The 24,673-nt window shown below is 35.6% G+C and overlaps 1 protein-coding gene across 10 annotated transcripts in view; it reads left to right on the forward strand.

Annotated features, from left to right (window-relative positions):
- The window catches only part of LOC138715548 (uncharacterized), a 134,803-nt gene that overhangs the window by 58,075 nt on the left and 52,055 nt on the right, over positions 1–24,673 (forward strand). Inside the window, exon 1 of one of the 10 annotated variants that reach the window (XR_011336437.1) lies at positions 11,708–11,893. The exons of 8 other annotated variants lie outside the window; for them this stretch is intronic. The gene's annotated coding sequence lies outside the window, so the exon portion shown is untranslated. One more of the 10 variants, XR_011336428.1, reaches the window with a different exon arrangement.

The raw sequence follows: 24,673 nt of genomic DNA on the forward strand, positions 1-24,673 counted from the left end.
TAAATAAATTAATATACCATCTCCAAAGCTCTGTGATGTCTAAAGAAATAAGAAATTTGGGAATAATATTTAATGTACAGTAATTCTTTAACAATGTCAGCAATACAAGCGTTCATTCATATTTTAAGCCTATCTTACTTCTGTAAATTGCATTGCTGCTCCTTTGACTTATATATGCCTGTAATTTTTATTTTTGAAAAATGTCTTCATTTTCACAAATGTTGCTTCTTTTAGTCATAGTATGAGAATGACAATGCAAAATCTCCGCTTACATAATCATTAGTGCCCATTTAACTGTGGGTCGAATACGACCCTGTGGACATACGAGCAACCTTTCCTTGCATATTACTGTAAAGTCATCACAACGATTATTTACTAAAACTGTTGGACATAATTAATAAAAAAAATGACTCTTTTGCTTAATATAACTAAAAAATGTATTATTACACTTATATTTTGTGTATACAGATACAAAGGGACATGTGTACAAAACTACTATGCATATAAACTGTCTCTGTTACTCAGAAATTCCATGTGGATGCTATGTAATAGGGCATATTTACTAAGGTTGTTGGACGTAATTTAGTCAACCTTTTACATGTTTGATATAATAGGATTTTTTTTATTACTGTAAGGATTCAGTTTTTACAAAAAAAAATATGCATAACAATAAATTTACGGAACTACTGCTACCAATGAAAAAAAAGTTTTGTGGTTTTGCTTTTGCAGTAAACACATCTTTTAGATTTCTGGCCCACAACGCAAGAAAAATGGACTCTAATTCTACAGAACTGGAACGATTAATTGTGTAAATAATTGATTAAATGGCGATCTTACTTGTGTTAATTATGTAAGCATGTGTGGCTTACAGCTGTTTCGGTGTTACTTGACACCATCAACATGGATTAATTTTAGCTAATGACTGTTCTTATAAGGTCACATCAGTCCCTCCAATTATCCCTGATGCTTCTACAGAGGAGGCTCAGGAAGATAGTTGTATTTCTACCACGTTTTCATTTTCGCAATCTGTGTTTGAACAATTTCATTGCAATCTACAAACTCGTTATTGACAAAAAGTTCAGCTGGAGCCTCAAGTTGGCAATGACACAGAGATTGTTACAGTATTCGCCAACCGAATCGTCACCAGTTTCATTACCGTCATCTTCCGGAGATTGTAGAACCACCCAATATTTGAAACATTTTCTTGAGAAGATACTTTCTCAAGTTCTTCCAGTATTTCGAAAGTGGTAAGACTCTTGTTGTAAGATTAGTCGTAATTATCACTACAATAAGGGAAAACAAACTTCTTACAAGAAAACATTCTGATGGAGGGAGATAAAGTTAATTAATTTCTTTCACCATGTTAATAATCTCAAAAGAAGTGCTTGTACAAATTTTGGCCACTCAACTGCAATTACGAGGGCCGTAAAAATAATAAGTTCGCCAGGGTAAGTTAACGGAAAGAAAACACGATTTCATTGGAAAAAAATATTGGAACAGACAAAGCAATTTTCGAGCAGTTTTTCAACATATTCTCACCGGAATTGAGATATTTGTCATATCATGGGATCGACAGAGACTTGCAAACGGCTATCAAACGCTGGTTCCGATCCCAAGTGGCTGACTTCTATGACACAAAGATACAAAAATTGATCCCATGATATGACAGATGTCTCAGTTCCAGTTGGGGACATGTTGACAAATAGCGCAACAATTGCTGTATCTGTTCCAATAAGTCTTACCATGCAATTGTGCTTTATTCTGTAAATGGCCCCAGGGAAAATTACTTTCTGGACGGCCTCGTAATTGCGGTCGAGTAGCCAAAATTTGTATAAGTACTTATTTTGACATTATTAACATGGTGGAAGAAAAAAAATTAACTTTTTTTATCTGCCCTCATCAGAATGTTTGCTTGTTAGCTGTGTTAGCAGGATAGTAGTTTTCCTAAAAAATTACTTCACGTATTTATAAATCGTAAATTTTCATAGGGAATATTCCGAAATTACTGAAAAACAAAGATTCTCTAAATTACCACCATTGAATTTCTGTAATATATAGTGTGAATGGATGTATTGTTGCTTGAGAAGTACTCCAGTGATGACCTTGTGTAGCATCCTGAATAATGAAACTGCAATTCTCTGAAAAATCACCAATGATAATGAACTCACTGGGCTTTATTTCATTTTTCAGCTACTTAAATAATTTGCTTGGGACTTTCCAATGAAGTTGTGTACAGTATCTTGAATTTTTTAAGCCAACCAATGAAGTTATTAATGAAATTTACACAGTCACTTTCACTAAAATCATATTGGCCCTGTCAGTTGTCATCCATTCCTTGTACTAAATTACTCTGTAACAATGACGTCAACATTTCTGATAGATACATTTAAAGTTCCTTACGTTCAGGAGCATATGCTTCTTCACTTGTTGAATTTCCCGCCTCTGTTTGTAAGCATTCTTCTTCGCTTGTTCATTTGTCGACCTCACTTTCAGTCCGAGCAACTTCACTAATTATTTTAATTTTTGAAATCTTATCGCAAAAGCGTTCTCAAATTACATCACCTACCACTAAATGCGGGACCTTTTTACACATGCTACTTGTCACTTTTCATATACAGACTTGTAACGAATGTTTTTAAAGTCCGAAAGTGTTGCAACACCACAGATGACTCCAACTTTTCGTCTTTAATTTAGGCATATTGAACACTTACAACTTACAATGATGGAATAGATCAAAATCGCCTTCTAAACTGAAGGGAAAAGTTACAATGACAGAACAGAACAAAACCACCCTCTAAACTGAAGGGAAAAAGTTGCACTGAGATTATAATAGAAAAAAAGAAACTCCCACGTGAAATCTATTAGTGTACCATTGAGCAAAATGTCGCAACATCTGGCATTTGTCATACCGATCGCTAAGCACACGTGTGGATGTCTGGTATGAGCGCGTGACGTAATACTCTGCACGCAACTTTGATCCTTAATGGCAACATTTGCAATTCTGGTTTATTTAATTTTTCCCAAAGTATTAGAGATCGCATCATAAAATTTTTGTAATAGATTAAGAAATTGTTTCTCACCGTAGAAAAAAAGAGCATGGTAAAAAAATATTCGATTTGAAAACCATTAACATTTTTTATTTTACTGTAAGTTTTAATACATGCACGAAGTAAAAATCCATAATAAGTCAGAAGTGAGTTTAAATATATAGAGTCATCATTGTATTGGCACAATTTTTACGTTGATACAATGAAGCATGTCATTTTAATAATATTTTTAGCAATAGTCTACATATCAGCTCCCCGAATATTTCACCCTTCATTACTTTTCAACCATTGGTGAGATGAAGTTTATATTAGGCCATTTAACTATTTATTATTATGACATTCATTTACTAGAATATTGAAAAAAATCCAGAACTTGACGTTACAAATTTTAAAATTTTGTATGGAATGACCCTACTGAGATATATTTAAAATCATTTGCCTCAAGTGAGGTTGACCACTGGGGTCCGAAATTAACAAACATAAAGGGTAAAGGGAAATGAAACGAGTAAAATACTTATTCGATTTGTACATTAAAACAAAAATTTATGTGTTAACATATAAATCATAGTGTAGAATTTGAAGAGAGGCTTTCAGAATTTCCATCACAATCTTGTGAACCTCATAAAAGCGAGTTTTAAAGGATTTAAGGATATTACATGTAAATTTTGGTAAACAACCCCTCACTCCAAATAGTAAGCCTGTAACATCCCAGTTGTAAAGCGAAGTGCCATATTTTTCACTGAGGTATGGAAGACAGGTACAGTACATATTCAGCTCTCTTGTCATTTATCTGCAGTGCCTGATTCGTGTCTCGTTCAAAGCAAATCGCAGGGTCTAAGACCGTAGTCGAACTTTCTTTAAATAGGATAATAGAGTCGAAGATATTCCTTCATAACATGCACACACCTGAAAATAAAAGAGCTGAATATGACGAGTTTCAGATTGTTTGAAAACCAGTTGCACCAGTACATTGCTTTTATACCTTAATTTGTCTACCTGGTTGGCAAGTTGGTATAGCGCTGGCCTTCTATACCCAAGGTTGCGGGTTCGATCCCGGGCCAGGTCGATGGCATTTAAGTGTGCTTAAATGCGACAGGCTCATGTCAGTAGATTTACTGGCATGTAAAAGAACTCCTGCGGGACAAAATTCCGGCATATCCGGCGACGCTGATATAACCTCTGCAGTTCCGAGCGTCGTTAAATAAAACATAACATTTCTATACCTTAATTTGCAGCTGTCTGATTATAGTGCAGGTGAATAATATATAATTAGCCTACAGTTACATTTATATAAGTTTACTGTATATTACTTTTATTTCTTGATTAACTGCTTGTCCACCCTGTTGAACTTATGAGATAATCATCTACTGTGAAGTGATTCATACTTAAATTAATTTAATAAACTAATATTCCATGGGAAGTAGAAGTGTGATCTCAGGCTCGTTTTAATTCTGTGTATGATGCTGTTTGGATTTTTGTCAGTTTAATAGCAGGTCAATATTATAAAAATGTGTGATTTTTTTACGCTTAGAAAATGTTTTAGTATGTAACTTTTGAGTGCAGTTTAGTATTTTCATGACTTTATTTTAATATTATGCAAATAATAAAGTACCCCTTTCATTTTGTGCTACAAAATACAAATATGGTATAATATATGCACGTTTTTTATAATGATATTGCAAGAAACTTAACAAAAATGTAACATTAATTTTCTGTTACAATTGCTCTTTTCTGTACCAATTTGGAAATATGGATGCAATTTCACATTCATTTCTAGATAAATTCCATACAAGATTGCATTGTTACAAATTGGTGAGTAAAACCTTAAGTTTCTCTGAAAGCGTATATATATATATATATATATATATATATTTTACACCTTTCATATGACATTATTGCATTTAATTACATGTAAAAAATATACTGTCAATATAAATTTCGGATGTTTGAGATATCTCATGATTCTAAATTAATAGTAATATTTTTTATTTATTTGAACAAAATTATGTAAGGAATCCGTAAGAAAACTAAAATTATAGGTGACAAGTAATAGAAATGATTGCTGCTATGTTTGAAATTGAGAAAACTATCTTATTCAAAATATAAAAATGAAGTTATGCACAACTTTGTATATGTACTGCACTTGTCTGTTCAACTATATATTTGTGTAAATATTGTATGGTGCACTAGCCTTGTTCATCTTGTGCATTCACATTAACGTAAGTATGGACAAGAAACTCTTATTTTGCAGAGCGTACGAAGCATGGTGAGTATATTTTTACAGTAATATGGTCTAGGACTCAACTTCTATGAAGAAATAGATCAATATAGATGTTTGATCATTCTCACCAATTTATTCCTCTTTTGACCTGTTTCATTACAGTCATTTACAAAGAAAAGCCATAAGAACCAGCGGTATATTCAAGTAAGAAGACATGGATTGTTTTTTTATTAGACTAGGAATACAATGTGGAAGCTGTACTGGACTGGATATGGGGAATAGCAGCTTTCAGGCCGGTGCCCATGACTCGACAAGGCTTGGTACTTAATAGCATGTCATGAGTGTGAGGCTATGGTCTGCAGTCTGGTTTTGTCTTTGCAGTCACATGGCATTTAATGTATAGTGTTTAGTAATGAGTTAGTGATTTATAATTTATATATCAATAATGTAATGGGGTAATGTCAAATAGCTTTCACAATCCAAGAAAGAATTTTTATAAGCAATATAAGGGTCATTCCATTGTGACAGTTTGTGACATTGTACTATAATTATTCATGAAAGAAAAAAAAATAGAACTAAATGTTCAAATTTGTTCAAAATTTATTTTTACAAAAGTGCTTCAAAATCACTAAAAGAACATTACAATAGAGACTGTACATTCTACAAAACATACTTTTTTTCTGTGACAGTTGTAACCATTTCATGACATGAAGTTCCCACAAGAGTTCTTTAAGACAAGATTTCTGTTAAGTTTTGGGATAAGTAATATCAACTTATATTTTTTTCCTGATACTTTAGGTAGCAGTGTATAAGACCTCATATACACAGTAGATATGATGCTTTAGAAAACACGGAAATTTTACTTGAAAGGTTTGAAAGTAAATCCTGGAAAGACCAAATACTAATTATGTCTCGTGACCAGAGTTAGAATTTATAAAACAGTTACATTACCAGTTGCTCTGTATGGTTGTGAAACTTGGACTCTCACTTTGAGAAGGAAATAGAGATTAAGGGTGTTTGAGAATAAGGTTCTTAGGAAAATATTTGGGGCTAAGAGGGATGAAGTTACAGGAGAATGGAGACAGTTACACAACGCAGAACTGCATGCATTGTATTCGTCACCTGACATAATTAGGAATATTAAATCCAGATGTTTAAGATGGGTAGGGCATGTAGCACATATGGGCGAATCCAGAAATGCATATAGAGTGTTAGTTGGGAGATTGGAAGGAAAAAGATCTTTAGGGAGGCCGAAACATAGATGGGAAGATAATATTAAAATGGACTTGAGGGAGGTGGGATATGATGATAGAGACTGGATTAATCTTGCACAGGATAGAGACCAATGGTGGGCTTATGTGAGGGCAACAATGAATCTGGGGTTCCTTAAAAGACATTTGTAAGTAAGTAAGTCTCGTGACCAGAACATAGTACGAAATGGAGATACAAAAATTGGAAATTTATCCTTTGTAAAGATGGAAAAATTCAAATACCTTGCAGCAAATATAAATTATATACGAGAGGAGATTAAAACGCAAAATAAATATGGAAAAAGTCTGTTATTATTCGGTTGAGAAGCTTTTGTCATTCAGTCTGTTTTCAAAAAAAGCTGAAAGTTAGGATTTATAAAACAGTTATATTATTGGTTTTTCTGTATGGTTATAAAACTTTGATTCCCACTTTGAGAGAGTAACAGAAAATAAGGTGCTTAGGAAAATATTTGGAGTAAGAGGATGAAGTTACAGAAGAATGGAGAAAGTTACACAACACAGAACTGCACGCATTGGGACTGGATTAAGCTTGCTCAGGATAGGGACCGATTGCGAGGTTATGTGAGGGTGGCAATGAACCTCTGGGTTTATGTATGTGACGGTTGCCACATTGTGTGAACTTTTTAATCGTATACGATGATATCTGCATGCACATAGGCTAATTTCTATATAAAGTGATAACATCATCATCAACTCTTCAAGGTTTAGGAGAGCTGTCTTGTTCTGGCCACATTCCTGCTGGTTTCCCTGCAGCCTCATATTAAAGTGGTACCATATTTTTATTTAATTTCTTCCTGTAACCACTACAGGTTGCCATCGACAAAGAGTACCATGATACATTAGAGTAAATGCCTTGAGGCTTAGTGATACATTGTTGTTAGAGTGAAAAGTAACAGTTTGAATTATATTGAAACACATGATATTAAACGAAGTAACGTCAAGGAGATCCGAATTAGTCATGGTCCATATGTATGATGCCTGAAAATAGCTATTGAGCCTTTGAGTGCTGCAATTGTTAGATCTCTTAAAATATTTTTATGCAGGCCAAAAGATTTACAGAAGTCGACTAGGAACCGGGGTACGGTCCCACGGGCTCCTATCATTAGTCCCATAATGACGATGGATTCCAGATGGTATTTGTCCTTATAAAAACTGATGGAAGGTTCGTATATATTTCTTTTTTCCTCGTGTACTTCTTCTGGCTGGTGTTCGTGCAATTCGAATCTCACATTAGGATCTATGATGTAACCTTCAAGAGAGGGAGGTTTAAATGCAATTATGTCGATTCTTCGATTACTGCCCTCACTGGATATGCCGTGTACTTCTTCATATACTGAATAACCTTTGTTCCTTAAGGCAGTTGCTATTATAGATCTTACTGTATGATGCCGCGTATTTCGTAGAAGTTCACTGTGAGAACAGGCCCCTAGGACATGGACGAGGGTTTCAACCTCCCTGTCGCAACGTCGACAGAGGTTACTGCCCGAAGACCTGCCAGGTACACTACGCACAGCTGACACGTTCGCATTCATCTTGATCGCTTCCCTCCACTCACTACAGATTCCGGATCCACTTACAAGCCGGGGTATATTGTTGGTATAAGAGCACGCCTTTGCCTTTATGTTTTTTCTGGCTCCAGTTCTCAAACGCTTTTTCTCTTAATACTTGCCGTACCTTTCGCGTATCTACAGTGCCGTATTTATTTAAAATATTTGCTGATTCGGTGATATTGAGTGCTGTGAGACTGGATGTAATTTCTTGGGATAATGGCATTGTAGCATGTAGGAAGGAATTATTGGATTTAAGCAATATCTTACATGCATTTATATGTTGTAAGTATAATTCCCATGCTGAACAAAATAAACTCAATCCCTTGAATTTTGTGTCTGTATACAACATATCTGCAGGAAGGTCATTAGGCAGTTGCAGTCATAATATCTGCATCCATTATGAATTTATTAGAAATTCTTTTTGGAGGCACTGTCTGAAATGGATATATTAGACTAGGACAGATTGAGGTGTTAATGATGTTGTATTTTTGATCTGCTTGTAAGTGTGGTGAAGAAATAAGTAATTCTACATTTGTTCTTACTTTAGACAATGTTGAAAGAGGATCAAAATTAATCTCATCATAAAAATTGACTCCTAGATAGCGAATGAAGTCACCTCTTTGCAAACCAGCTATTTCATTTCCAGATGATATGTGGAAATTTTCTTCAAACAGCTGACCCTCTTTTAATACAAATGCCTTTACACTTGTTAATGTTAATATCTAGTCCGATTTCATCGAATTGTTGAAATGCATGATTGAAGAGTGTTAAAGCGGATTTTTTGTCTTTATCAATGATAACAATATCATCTGCGAAGCCCATTACAGTTAATTGATCTTCAGATGGACTTAAGTTAAATCCGTACTGAGTAGTCATGCCGTGTTCACTATTCTTACACTTATTATTCTAAATATATGAAAAATATTATTATTCATATTTTGTGTGACGATTGGGACATTATGTGCTATTAACTGTGCTAAAGTAAATGTGATTAATATATTTAATATAAAAACTGGAGAACCTATGAACAACATGTATTTCTCTCCAATATTAAAGGAGAAACAATGGCACCCTTCAAAACAAAAGAATAGTGAGTTGCACAACATAGTTTAGCCAACCACAGAAATGATAAATTCAAGGCATTTAGTTTTATCCGTACTTTAAATTTAAAAATCTGGAATATTACTGAACACACGGGATCAGTATTTGGTTGTTATATGCCAATAACCATAAAATTAATTATTACCTGTCAAAATGCACAAAAAAATTAGCTTTAAAATTGTATGGTTATGTCAAAGTTTACGTGGAATGACTCATAAATATATAAATAGATCCTTGGCACAACAGCCCATGGAGGGTCAAGATCATCAGTCGACTGCTGGCCTCACGTCTGCATGCCTCAGCAAGTGTGAACGATAATCAAAGCAATACTGGTATGAAGGTAACATGTGATTAGCACAATAATCCCTGCCCCAGCCATTACAGCTGGCTCACGAGACCGGATTTCACTATGTGTTGTAGCTCCCCAAATTCAACATGCTGCTGAGTGGTCACTGGTTCCTATACACTGGTCGAGATTTCATGAGAAAATTTGTTCTCTCCCCTGAGGACTGGAACCAGCGGTCATTTCGTATCACTAGGCCAAAGCATAATGCCTTATACCACGCAGATACAGTGATGGACTTTCATAAACATTACGTTGTTAAAATGTTCGTCTTATAGAGATGTCATTGACAACTTCAAAGGAAGTTTCTGCAAGTTGATCCTCTTGGTAAATTCGGAGTTTATAAAATAGCCAAGAAATTTCGTGAATCAGGTTTTGTGATCCTGTGATTAATTTGGCTACATAGGTATGTTCTCATATAGATGCTGAACCTGACCAAGTGGTAATTACAACTTAGATCAGAAGCCACCTACCTACTCTGGAAAGAGAATAGCATGTACCAAAACTGGATCAGCAAAACGTAGAAAGGGAAAAACAGTTAAGAGACGCATTCACAATTCATTTTGAAAGTCAAGTAGTTCAAGGTAATGTTGTTCCATCTTGAATCTTGTGTACACTACTTTTAACACTTAAATATAAATGATTGGTTAAATGGCAAACTTACTAGTGTTAAATTATATAAGCACGTGTGGCTTACAGCTGTTTTGGTGTATCTTTCACACCAACCTCAGAGCCTACTAGATCCTGGCGTCATCATCGACATCGCTGCAAAGATTGGATCCTGCAGGTGCCCTTGTTCAAAATACTTGTCTTGCAATATTAGATGACTTCAGGTATCAATGTACTCTGCCCTTAACTACATAATAACCCAATGGCTGGAACTGAAAACAGAACACAGCCTTAATCCACAAAGTGAAAAATTAATTTAATGATGGCGTGTTTCTTTTATTGTTCCTCCAATCAAGCAACTGCTGAAAAGACTTTATGAATGTATGAAAATACTGAAAAATGTTGCTAGTTTAAGTTTCCATTATGTTCTACAACAAATCAAGGTTTTCTTAATTCAACACAGCCAAAAAAGTTACTGAAAACATTTAAGTACAATAGCGCACGATGAACTTGATGAAATGGAAAATTTCAGCTTTACTATTGATTTTTGGGATAAAGTTTTCCAGTACAAAGAGGTATCAAATACAAAACCATTAAAAGAATTAGCATACCAAGTTCGCACCATCAATGTTATGTCTTGCTTGGTGAAATTCAGAAGTGGTTTCGAAGCATTATCATTAAACCAAAATTAGTCCACCACTGTGGTCTTGTGGTAGTGCGTTCGCTCCTGAACTTAGCGGGCCAGGGTTCGATTCCCTGCTTGGGACAAGTTGCCTGGGTGAGGTATTTTTTTTTCAGGGTTTTTCCCTCCTATGAATGAATATCAGGTAACTTTATCAGGCATATGGAACCCCACTTATTCTCGTCACTTCCTTTCCCCCCTCATCATCCTTTCCTTATCATTCTGATTGTGTACTTAGTTTTCAGATTGCGCCTGCGGCAGCCATCCAAAGCTCCTGACGCTCTTGGCTGGCTCTATGGATATGCCAAAGCATAGTAGTTGGTGACCCAGCAGCGGAACCCACTCCCCTCCCGATGGGAGGGGTGGCCTATACCTTAGACCATTTAAGGGGGGAATGTGAGGGTGCTGTTGTGGTGGAATGGTACCTACACGGACTTAGAGGGATGGTGGAACTGGTCATTAGGGTGTTGGGATTTAGGTCGGTTCGACGTGGGTGCGGTCGTTGAGCTATAACTCATCCCAGGGGTGCACAATAGACCTCAGGTCGCGGTGCATAGAGATGTTCTCCTCCCGGCCTCATAGAGAGAAAAAAAAACAAAATTAGAAATAGAATAGAAATTTCAATAAATTTTGAAATTAGGGCTGCACTAAGACGGAGTGTTATGTATTGTTATAATGTTTAATTTCTTCAACACAATCATGTTAAAAATTTGAACTTCAACTGCAGCTGCAGGTGTTTCAAACTTCATCTTCTACACCTTTATCTGAAAAATGTGAAATCACTAATTTTATAGTTTCGATATTGAGTGTTTAATAATTATTTATATCTTATCTACTCATTATTTAACAATTAAGTGCAAAAAAATTTGTAGAAACAAAAATTAGGTGGGTTTTATGACGTTAAATTTGGTGAGTTTTTGTAAGTGTATAGTGACTTTTCGCAAATTGGAGTTGGCGGCACTGTCGAATAGGTGCAGGCGGTGATTTACAAAGTAGTTTCGTTTGGTGTTAAGTTGAGAGGATAAACTAATGTATTTGTAGTTTCTGAGTGATTAAGTAATGATTTTACGTAAGTCAGTTCGTAGACATTCATTTAATTTAATATATTGTAATCGTAAGCAGCAAATTTGGTTGTGAAATGGGTCATTCCTGTTGTGTGTCTGGTTAGAAATCGAACTATGGCAAAGCACCATATATTACAGTTTTTAAATTTCGTAAAGAGAAAACATTGAGGGGAAATTGGCTGAAGAATATACAACGTGATAATTTTGAAGTGAATGATAAAACAGTATGTGTTATATATTTCAAACTTATGTTTGTGGTTAGAGAAGATATTTTCCCTTTGCTGAATAGTGAACTTATTCGTGTTCCTCTGAAAATTCCAAACAAACCTGACTAATGATGGTTATCCTATAATTTTTCCTAATCATTCATCTTATCTCGCAGTGAAACTTAGCAAAGAAAGAAAAGATTCTCAAGAGCGTGTGCAGCAGATTTTACAGAAAGATGAGAATAACTTTATTGAATGGTATCAACAAGATAACATTGCAAATTTTGATTAGGCTATTTCACAAGTGAAATTACGGGAAAAGACATTAATCCATTCATAACTATCATCAAGGAAGATTACATCTTTTTCATTAAAATAGATTAACTTATGATGGATATACGTAGTGATGTACACCATCTGTGTCATTGAGTTTTAAAGTTTCGAGTAATTTAGATGTGACTTGAAATGTGACAGCTGGAGCAAATTTGATAATTTGGTGAGTTAACTTGTTAATTCTAATAATCATACTATGTCAGTCTCTGAAAGAATGCTTATAGGCATATTGTGAAATTTATCGACTCATGCAAGTACTGATTAGCAACAATTACGAGTCTGAATTTTTTAAGTTAAAAACCTGAGAGTTGCTATGATAATATTAAGAATTCAGTTCATTGAAAACTCTGTAAGCTAATATAGTAGGGGAACGGAGGGTTGTACCGCTCAAAGGGCAATCGCGCTCATGCTAATATATCTGCTTGGTTTAAATTTTGAAGAGCTTTTTGCTATTTTTGCTATTTTGCGGACACTGTACTAAGTGCATAGTAGTTGAACGGTTACCGTGGGAAGGCACATTTAGTTGTTGTGAGCGAGAATATTTTTGTTAGTATTTTGTTACAAGAACACACATATTTCAAACTGAAGGTATGTGAACAAATATTCTTTTACATTATTAACAATTAATATGCTTATGTAGGGGATAAAGTCAGCTTCACATTGATATATTTATAAACATCAGTAATAAGCTTCTTTCATCGCTACATGTTAAGAATTTCAATATTGCTACGGAGGGTTGTGGCGCTCAAGTGAGCGGTATTACCCTCCAGCTGAGGTTATTTCCTTGCAGAAAACAGTCCATTTAAGCCTATATTCTTATATTGCTGCAATAAAATGTTATTTAAAGCATTGAATATGTTAAATATTATTATGCTTTCTATTTTAACGACGTGCGATGTCTCTATTTATTCTGTTATTAATTAACTTCGTAATTCGACTATTAACAGATGCCGAAAAAAAGAGAAAGGTGTACAAATAAGGCAGCATGAACAATGAGCCCATGAAAACAGCTTTTAGAACAGTTTCTTCAGGAACATCAATTTGACAAGCACCTCGGCAATTCAATATCCCTTTCAGCATAATATAACTTAAGGACAGAGTAAAGTGGGAAATCCTTATGTCCCCTCTTTAGGTGCAAAATGTGTTTTCAGTGAGGAACAAGAAAATGAAACTGAAGAGTATGTTTTCACGATTTCTAGATTATACTTTGGTATTACAGCTTCCGAACTCAAAAAGATAGTTTTTGAATATGCAGGAAAACATGAAATTAAAAATAACTTTTCCAGAGACAAAATGGAAGCTGGAAAAGATTGGTTTTACGGTTTCTTAAGATGGCATCCAAAATTGAGCTTAAGGAAACCTGAAGCAAAAAGCGTTAACTGTATTCTGGCATTTAATAAGGATGAAATTCAACGAGTCTATAGCAAACTTGAGTCACTGTTTTCAAAATTCAACTTTCCAGCCACGAGGATCTACAATGTAGACGAGACGGAGGTCTCAACTGTCCATACTCCTTCGCGCACTATTGCATCTAAAGGGACGAAACAAGTTGGTGCCATTACCAGCTGGGAGAGGGGGAAGAATATTACGGTCTATTGTGCAGTTAGTGCTGCGGAACAGTACATTCCCCCGATGTTTATCTTCCCGCGCCAACGAATGTCACCTCAGCTACAGTATGATGGACCTGCAGGAGCACTGTACAAGTGCTCTAAAAATGGGTGGATGATGTCTCAACTTTTCACTGTCTTGTTACAACACTTTGCAAAGGAAACCAGTGCTTCCATCGATAACCATTTTCTCCTTATAATGGACATCCACAGCAGTCACACATCATATTCTTCACATTCCTTTTGGAAAGACACAGGCATCCACATCATTTCAATATCTCCTACAGATTGCAGCCCCTTGACCGCACCTTCTGTGGACCATTAAAATCAGTGTTCAACAAAGAATGCGAAACTTTTCTGAAGCCTCATGCAGCTCAAAAAATCACTCCATAAGACATTGCAAAGCTTTTCAATCAAGCATATGGTAGAGTTTCTTCTGTGGAAAAAGCGACCAATGGCTTGAAAAGAAATGGCATTTGGCCCTTGAACTGAAATGTTTACTCAGATGAAGATTTTATGGCTGCAATGAATTTGAGCCCACCAGGTGAAGGTTCAATTCTTTCATTGATTGACGACGATAATCAGATTGAAGGAACAAGTCAGCAACTAGTGTGAAGCCAATATGTCGCAAGAATTTACCCTCAATATCTTCTATACAGCCGACGACCTCTCAAGAGCGACGCTGATATAACCTCTGCAGTTGCGAGCGTCGTTAAATAAAACATAACATTTAACCTCTCAAGAAATTCCATCGCATCCTTCTGCATTAGAAACAAATCAAAATAGAAAATCAATACCAATCACCCAAATATCACCTATTCCTGGCTCTTCAAAAACCACCAGTAAAAGAAGATCCGGCAATACCAAACAGCATTCTGAGATACTTACAGCATCACCGATGAAGGAAAAACTAGAAGTCTTAGAGAAGTGCAGAGCTGACAAACGTAAGACTAAGAAGTCTGAAAAACCAAAATCAACCATTGCTCCTTTATCAAAGATCAGGGCAAAGAAAATTAAAAAACCAAAAAGAAAGTTATTAGAAAGTACATCAGAAGATGAACTGGATGAAGATGATTTGTGTGACGATGATGAATTAGATGACATTAATCCAAACACAGTTCCTCAGGAAGTAGAAGAGATTTGCGCTGTGTGTGGAGAATTCGATGAAGATGGTGAAGTGTGGTTTCGGTGTATTGTGTGTGCAAACTAGACACACAAGGAATGCAGTGGGGTTGATCGATCATATAATTATAAATGCGATCACTGCACCTAAATATGCGTGAATGTTATTTACTATGTTGAGCGCCATTGCCCTACAGTGTCGGGCAATACTGCTCATTACTCATTTTCATTGTTTTCCTAATAGTTCCCTAAATATAATACTTTCTTAAGTAATACTATTTCAGATGTAAAGAAACCTAGTTCATGTCTGCTTTTTGTGAATAAAGTATTAAGATTGACCATTGTTTTAAAAACAAATAATGGTTTTCCTTAGGTGAGCGCCAATACCCTTCCTTCCCCTAGATGGTGGATGAAGTTGTGGTGTGCCTTTGTTAAAAGTTGTTAAAAAATGTGTAAAAGTGTTAGCTAACATATTTAATTATACCAGAGTTTTTAATAACAAAAAAGTGTCCAAGGAACTGGCAAAAAAGAAAAAAACTGAAAATCAGTTAAAGAAGAAAAGTTACTGACGTACTTGGAACCAAAGTAAAAATGCACAAGAAATGTGAACTTGGCAACAAGTAAATAGGGCTATGTCAGGTAATCTGCATTTTCCAATTTTTTTTTTTTTTTTTTGCACATCAGTTACTTTGTTTACATTCTGTTTTTTTCTAGTAGCCTGTATATGATGGATAGTATACTAGAAAGTCGACAGCAATTGGGAAGGCGGTCGTCTGCTAACGTTTGCGCCGAGAGAGACAGATAGAGAGAGCAAGGCAGCGTACAACATTGCCACATCGCACTTACACGTGTGTGCAATACAAATAGCGCAGGAGAGAATTTAAATTCGCAAAAGATAATAATGACCTTAGCGTTGTTTACTGTAACATGACACCAAACAATCCCCCTTTCCTTTACTAGCGTTCTTTGCACTGTTCCCAGTCCCACACCATATGCTTCTGCAGTCGTTTCTTGCGCGTTGGCAACGTTGCAGCCATCACCATGATGGCCGGCAGCATTCTGCTCGCCAGCATTTTAAAAATAATTATACACCTTAAACACTATTTCCCGCGCCTGCTTGTGTAATACTTGTCTTTTTACAATCTCTCCTTCCATTTATTTACCTTACACACATAAGTTATTATGTCAGTTTTATTTATTCAGTGTATTGAAACACTCACAGTGAACAAACGAACTCGGGAAGCACTTGTTACAGACTGATTCCGATTGGTTCTACTGTACCGCCTTGTGACGTCACATACCAGAAATGCTACGGAGCATATAGCAGACGATCTCCTTCCCAAATGCTGCCGACTCTAGTTGATTAACCTGTTTTTATGCATGCAGTTGTGATTTAACGTAATCAGTAATATTAGACTATTTCGTTATAAGTGAAATGCGTAGATGTGAAAAATAACTCTAGGTCGAAGGTTTCTTATAGAATTTATGCCCAAATAATTTCAAAGCGTTTTCTCATAAGTTATGCCTGTTTGTACAGTAAGTTATCTGTAACTTATATTATAGAATAATTTCCATTTGAGTCTGATCTTGTATATTGTCAGCTGACCATCTTCGATGGCTGCCATGTTTTTTTCTATGTTATAGTAGAGTCTAGTAGGCTATATACAGTCACGAAGCTCAATACGTAGGAAATATGCATCCATAGATAGTTGCTAACCACTAGGATCACTACTATAGCCTCGTCACAGACAATGCGAAATAGTACCGGCACAGTCTATTGTTCCTAGTACCCTCAACAACTCAAGGTTCGTGAATGTATATACTAGTCTGTGTAATGGAATCTGGTCTTGCCCTAATCCTCTAGCCCAAAGAGTTTGTAATACTTACTAGAGACACATACCCGTGAGTGGCAGGCAAGGAAAATGTCACATCCGTCCCATCGCTTTCAAGCATTTTGCCTTGGCTCGCTCTCTCCTTTCTTTTTATCCTCGAAGGTTGAACCCAACGAGTCTTCTGAGCTCGTGGGTTGAATGTGTTATGGTTGTTACATTTCATTTCTACTTTCTTTTATTACTGTTCATCATATTCACCAACAGATAAGGATACTGTGTGGTTCCTATGGAGCCATTAAAAAGAGTTGTCTCAGGAGGATAGGATGAGACGAAAAGTAGGCCTATATTGCATCTTGTGAATCTTATTTCATAACTCGAATATCCAATTTTTACTAACACTTATTTATTTTTATAGTCGTCACTAAACTCATGACCAGAAGTCTCTTTCCTTTTGTAAAGAGGTACAAAATGGAAGATGGTTGATATTACATCAGCCAGTAAACGTCTCCTCTCGTTTACAAAATAGCCTACATGCATTTATTCTCGAAGTGTGCAGAACACAAAATACTATGTGTTGTGGGATACCATTGATTTGTCTTTATTTCCAGAGTCCATGGATATCCAGAGTATCGCAATCCTTTGCGCCGGAAATACCAACAAATCACCCATTGTTATTCCCGTGGGCGCTATTTTCCATACCACTCCATTAGAACTATAATAGATAAATGGTTAAACAGAGAAAAAGCAGCATATCTAGGATTCCTGGGTTTACACTCGGCTTTTGATGAAGTTCCTAGAGAAGAGATGTGGAAAGCTCCGAGGAAGAAAGAAACCCCTAAGAAGCTGATGAGAGCTATGCAATCAGTATTTCAAAAGGTAGAAGGAGTAGTATGTATGGATGGTCAGGTACATTTGACATGAGGGGACAGTTTAAGCCCACTACTGTTCATCATCTTTATGGATGAAATAATGACATGTAAAGCCAGAATGGATAAATCTGTAGCCTAGTTGGGATGTGGAAAATGAGACCAGTATATGTACAGGCTTTAGTATATTGCGCGCATAACAGATACAGAGAGCAAGCTAGAAAAGGCAGTGACGGAATGGACGGAAACATAGACAGAAAGGGGTATGAGAGTTAATATGAAGAAAAGTGAAGTTATGATGATTACAAGGACGGAGGAGCAGGTGGAAAATATAGAGATCATGTGCTTAGGACAAAAATTAGAACAAGTTGAGTCCTACAACTACCTCAGAACCTGAATATGCCGAACAGAAAAACTCCAACTAGAAGTCCGTAACGGGGTCCAAAAGGCAACCTCGACATACTTCGCAATTAATAACATTATATTTGGGAAGTCAGAGTTGGAAAAGAAAACAAAGACTAGAGTTCAGAAAGCAATTATATAACCAATACTAATATATGGATGGGAGAGCTGGGTCCTAACAGTTTGAATGCTGTACAGATGAGAACAGCATGTGAAACTAGGAGAGATCGGAACACATCAAAGAGGAATTGCAACAAGAACCAGTAGGCTAGTCAAAAGAACAGAAGAACAGCAGTTGAGGTGGTCTGGACACGTCCAAAGGAAGGAAGACAAGGCAGTTTGCAGAAGCTAAACCCAGGAAAGTCGCCTGAAAGGGAGGCCAAGAATAATGTGGGAAGAAGTTATCAAGGAGATAGTCGAAAAAAGAGGGAAGTCGATTGCACAAATAAAACTTCTTACAGCTGACTGGGAACAATATAAGAAATGGATCAGAGGCAAGCCCTCCACGCTGCTCCGGTGGCAATCAGGAGGTAGTGAAAGAAGAAGAAAAGGAAGCTATTTTCCATATATAGTCGTATAGGAAATGAATGTAGCCTAAATCAGAGACAAATATTTTTAATTTTAAGGGCCACGGACTCTGGCCTAAATTGAGTTTTACTTTAAACATTCGTATCTCAAGCCTGTTGAAATGGAATAACATTGGTGGCCTACTGGCTGATTGCGTTACTCTGGGTGTCCACGGATTCTGTTCATTTTCTAAACCCACTGCTTCCTTAACAACTTATTTCCCAACGGAAATCTGTAAAGCAATATACATGTTACAGAATTATTCTATCAATAACAACTGTTATAGGCTATTTATAGTACGCCGAATACTAAGTTATGGCAAACTACTTACTTGAAACATGATGTATTTTTTGTTTTGTCACTTCATTTGCTAAAGTTATAAGCAGAACACACAAGAGGCATCTTAATTAGGGGATTTAAAAATCTCATTTGTGTATACACCTCCTTCTGCTGACCAGTTAAAACATGGAGTCCAGTACCACCCAGAGCACCACTCTATATTCTCACTTTCAGGTCGATGGTCTAGTTTGTATGGTCAGCTGCTAGTTCCTAGTCCCAACTGCTTGCCATGTTCATTACAGGTTTCCACACTTTATTCAGCTGTAGGCCCCCATTTGCCATTTAGTTGGATTTCGATGATTTCCTTGATGACTAGCTAGTTCCCAATAACCCTATGCCTTTTCCAAGATGGTGGTGGCATTGAAATCTATCTTGTGGCCCATTTCCAGGCTGTGTTGCGCTACTGCCGACTTATCGGGGTAATGTAGTCTTATGCTGCTTTGATGTTCCTTGCAGTATTCCATAATGGTGCGTCCCGTCTGGCCAATATAGCATTTTCTGCACTCACAAGGTATTTTAATAGACAGCAGGTATACTAAGACCAAGGTCGTTCTTAACTGGTCTCAGCAATTTTTTTTTACTAAAGATTATTATTTTTTTGTTCCTACAGAATATAGCATATCTGTCCCAGTAATTGTTCTCAGTAAGTTCAGAACTTTCATATCTTTCTTGACTTTTGAATAACTATATTTTTTCTCCCTTGTGGCCTATAACTTAATGTATTATTTTTATAGGAATTTTTTTTTTTTATCCACTCTACACGTTGCATCCAAGAGTTTCTCTAGGTTAATTGAAGGATTCAGAACCATAGCGGGCCAAGTGCCATTTACTAAAACCGTAAAAAACAATGGTTAAAATGAAGTTATTACCATAATTGAATGGAAATGTATAGCAAGTAATATAAAGTATATACATTAAAACTAAATGATGTCAGTCTTCATTAAACTATGGCATTCACTTTAACCCTTGCTTTCTCCATTTTTAATAAATGGCGTTTGGCCCACTATGGCTCCGGACCCTTCAATTGCTGATTGTATGCTGGTGACTAAGAGCCTAAACAAATATAACATTACAGTTAATTGATTCGTTTATTAGTTTACTTATACAAAAATCCGGAACATACCAGTATCCGCTTCCCTAGTACATTTTCAGAACACTGTAACAGAATATTTCTGATACCTAGTCCTGGAAAAATCGACCAAAATACTTCTTTCCCATACTCTTATAATGATAAAGTAAAACTCTTTATTCATTTCCTTTTTTGTGTATGTTTCAATATAGTAAAATCGTTGAATTAATCCCCTAGTGACAGGATTTATCTTGTATTTTTTTTAAACACACATCAAAGCTTGTAATGTCAAGCAGTGCTGTCACATTTTCGTTGTAAAGAAAATCCTTAGATAAATTATTTTTATACCAACATCCATACACTGATTCGTACCACAACCATCTGCAGAAAACAAATTTTAAGCAATAAGATGACCTTTATTTAAAATTGAAACTAAAATTATTATACATCTTGATTATACAACTTTTAACACTGTATCACTTCGGAATATGTATTACATGTCTTTCTCGTGTTCTGTTCTGAAGCTGGCCCATAACAGGCTGAAACATGTTAACCAGGTACAGTAAAATTTAACACGAGAAAGACATATAATACATATTACAATTATTAACTTTTTTTGTCTATCTATCAACTCGATAGCCTATATCATAATAATCACAATGTTTTGTATTCGGCATGGAGTTTATATTGACACGTGAATTAAAATATTAACTCATTAGTTAAACGTATGTTAAAGCTCCTTGTGGTTGGAGCAAATCTGAGAAATCCTGATCAATAAACAAACTCTTATCTTACCTCTTCAAAGAAAAACGTCGTCTTTGACACTGCTGGGCAAACATGAGGCTACACGGAACTCAAACCCCCTTCAGCGAATTACTGGTATGTTTGGCAGCAGTGTGCAGCGTACATTTCCAAAAAAAAAAAAAAAAAGCATTGCTTCTTTACGACTTTAATTTTCTTCCATAGCAAAGCTGGCATAACCTTTGACCTTCTCCCACAAATGGTGAAGTTGGAAAAATACCTTCAAAGTGGAGGGGTGCTGACTTTGACGTGTGGCTGAGAATGCATCTATGTTATACAGTAGCCTACTTCACCTCCATCAGGATGATGACAACAGATAAGGTTCAAATTCATTTGAGCCTGTTCCTGTGTCTCAAGATGTCTTGATTTGACCATCATTGTTCAGGTGTTCGTCTATCTCGGAATTTCCACTAAAGTTAGTTGACTTTAAACAATGGCAGCAGAGAAAAATTCTGATTTAACAGTCAACAAATTTTGTAACAGATTTGAATATTTTTGTCGGCGATGAAATTGATACAGTTGTGAACATTTTAAATTCATAACAGGCCTAGTTCAGAAGTAAAACACAAATTTAATCTAGCCTATATAGGTAATATTTAAGTTTTACAGGCATATTATATAAGTGTCGATAAGCTGAGAATACAGAAGTTTATTGACTGTTTGCCATCAAAAAGCTTATCAATTGCTGAGTGAAGTGTATTCGCTAAATTAGCATGATGTGTTTGACAGTGTTACATAGGTGGACGTTTTCGGCAAATGTTTTGCCATCTTCAGATCATTTTGATATAAATGTAACAATAGGCTATATGAACACATTACTGGATTAGCACACAGACAATGTAAAAAATTAAAATAGTTAAAATAATTACTGCTAATTGATAAGTTGGTTAAAATAAACAATATAACAATGAAGAAAATTTTATCTTCCATTAATGCATTGTATGAAAAATGGTATTGTTTGTAGCTATTTGTTTACGTTGAACATTCGTTCACTCTTATAATTGATGTTAATAATGTTGTAGTTTTCCATAAGGAAGATTGTTGCAAGTTGTGTAAATCAACCAGGCCATATGCAACTGCAAATATTCAAACGAAAAAAAAAAAAAAAAAAAAAAAACATGTGCTTAGCTAGTAATTAATAGTTTTCAATCTCTTCTTTAGGACTTGCGTGGGTGTTGAAAGCTGCTAGGTTGTATCGTTGAATGATGGACACAAGCAGGCTTACAAAGTGTGTGTGTGAGGGTATTACGTCATATGGGGAAGGTTGAGTAAAATAAGGAGTGGGTGGGTGTTGGAAGGCGCTAATTACGGAGGTTTGTAAATGTTGATGAATTTAAATAGGCCTAAATTAAACAAAGGATTGTGTACATTTGAAATTTGTTCGTTAAGAAGTGATATTCCTAAATTAAATTCTTTTGCAATATGGTATTCTTTGGTGGTTTCTATTTTGGAACACTTAATTATTTAAGGTTTGTATATAGTTAGGGCATCATGTGTGCAACGATGTTGGGGAGCAAAACTACCTTAAAAATGTACAAATTGTCTGAAAGGAATTATCATTTTCTTCTGGCTGAATCCAATGTTTTGATGTGTTAGAATACATATAAATTAGTAAGTGAACAATATCCTCCATCGTCCCATATGTGTAGTACAATAGCATAATAATTTTTCTCTCTACTATCTTCTTTTACACTTTCTTTTAAGTGAACAAAAAAAAAAATCCCCATTGTTCACAATAGTTGGTTTTGTTTCTAAAATTGAACAATGCTCATTGCTTGATGGAAGAACAGTACAAAGTTCATTTGGTGTTGGCATTAATAGAGGTTTGACTCACAACTAAGGTGTCACATTTTTCTGCAATGGTAAAGTAGTGGAGGCTTTGCAAATTTGAAATTTAAGACACTTATTCCCATCTAGCTTCTAACAGTCCTCTTACAGCTTCAGTTTTCAGCAGCATTAATATATTTCATTTTAATGCCAGGATCAATTTCTTTTGCGCAGTTATAGAACTCCTCTGGAGTAGTAATATTGGCTTTTATACTTTTCACTGCAAGCTAACATCATCCGTGGTAGGAAGCAAAAAGGTTTCATTTTGCCTTTACAGCAAAGTCAGAAATTTTATTTTCACTTTGCTCATTATGGGCCGTATTCATAGACATTTTTAGCGCGGGCTTTCGGTGGATGATCAGCATTTTTCGTATTCATAAACCAGCGTTAGCGATAGGATATGATTTGAATTCTGTACAAGTAACCAGTGGATAGCCGGGGCTAGCTTAGTACACTTGTAGCGCATGCTGCGAAATGTCTATGAATAGCACCCTATATGTCTTGTGGGTAGATTTTCTTGTGACAAAGAAATTCTTTGCTTGAGGGCTCTTCCGTAAAATCAATTTTTGTGAGGGCTATTTGGTAATGCTTTACTTACTCTGTTCAAAGACTTCCCCATAGTTCGTGGACACCTACAGTATAAGCAATTTTTTTTAGTGTTTCACATGCTGTGTATACTGTATTTTCTTATTTTTTAGTTTTTGCTTTTTTTTCAGCCCAATTTCTCTTCTTTTAGCATCTCTCTGTCACTCCTTTGCCAAATGTTTCAGATATTTTGATTGGCTAATCTTCAATCTTTTTCGAAACTCTGTTACTCTCTTGTTTGAACTCATCTGATATAAAAATAATAATGTTACTTCATCTCATAGGAAATTATAGATCCAATGACAGTATTATGGACATGCCATTAATGTCTCGCCCGTAACACTTTTTAAATAACTATTATATGTGGCCTAGGTTAAGGTTGATGTCTGTCGTCGATTTGCAAAAGGGGACAAAGTGTTGGGAAATCGCAAAAAAAAAAAAAAAAAAAAAAAAACATAACAGTCTTAAAAAATTAAAATGTTCATGGATCCTGAATGTATCTACCCATAGTGATCTAATTAGAAAAAAATATATCTCGCCCGTAACACTTTTTAAATAACTATTATATGTGGCCTAGGTTAAGGTTGATGTCTGTCGTCGATTTGCAAAACGGGACAAAGTGTTGGGAAATCGCAAAAAAAAAAAAAATAAAAAAAAAACATAACAGTCTTAAAAAATTAAAATGTTCATGGATCCTGAATGTATGTACCCATAGTGATCTAATTAGAAAAAAATATGTGAACATTTTAATTTGTTAACTTAGTTAGGCTATAGTTTTTGCGATTTTCCAAGACTTTGTTATTTTGGACATGTCTCCTTTTGCAAATTGACGACAGATGTGAAGTATAAAAGTCAAAATTTGCATTTTCTTACAAGGGAACTTTTCATTGCTCCCCCCTCCAGATTTTAACAAATGATAACTTATTTTATTGCTCTGAGAGATCTGAATCAAAATATAAAATCAAAACATGCCGAAGTTATGATTAAAAGGGCTTAAATAACGTTACAAGAATCACAAAACATTGTATGTAAATGTGTAATGGACATGGAATGGCTTCTGAAGGACACAGAGGTAACTCAACGGATAGCGTGTTTAGTTGTTAAGTAGAAGACCTGTGTCCAAATCATATACACATCTTGTCATCTTGTCTTATAATAATGTTTTATTTTCTTGTGTAATCCTTTTTGTTAGTTTTTTTATTATTCTTTCATTGTTTGAAATCTAATGG

Source organism: Periplaneta americana, chromosome 15 (genome assembly GCF_040183065.1).
Source record: "Periplaneta americana isolate PAMFEO1 chromosome 15, P.americana_PAMFEO1_priV1, whole genome shotgun sequence".
NCBI lineage: Eukaryota > Metazoa > Arthropoda > Insecta > Blattodea > Blattidae > Periplaneta > Periplaneta americana.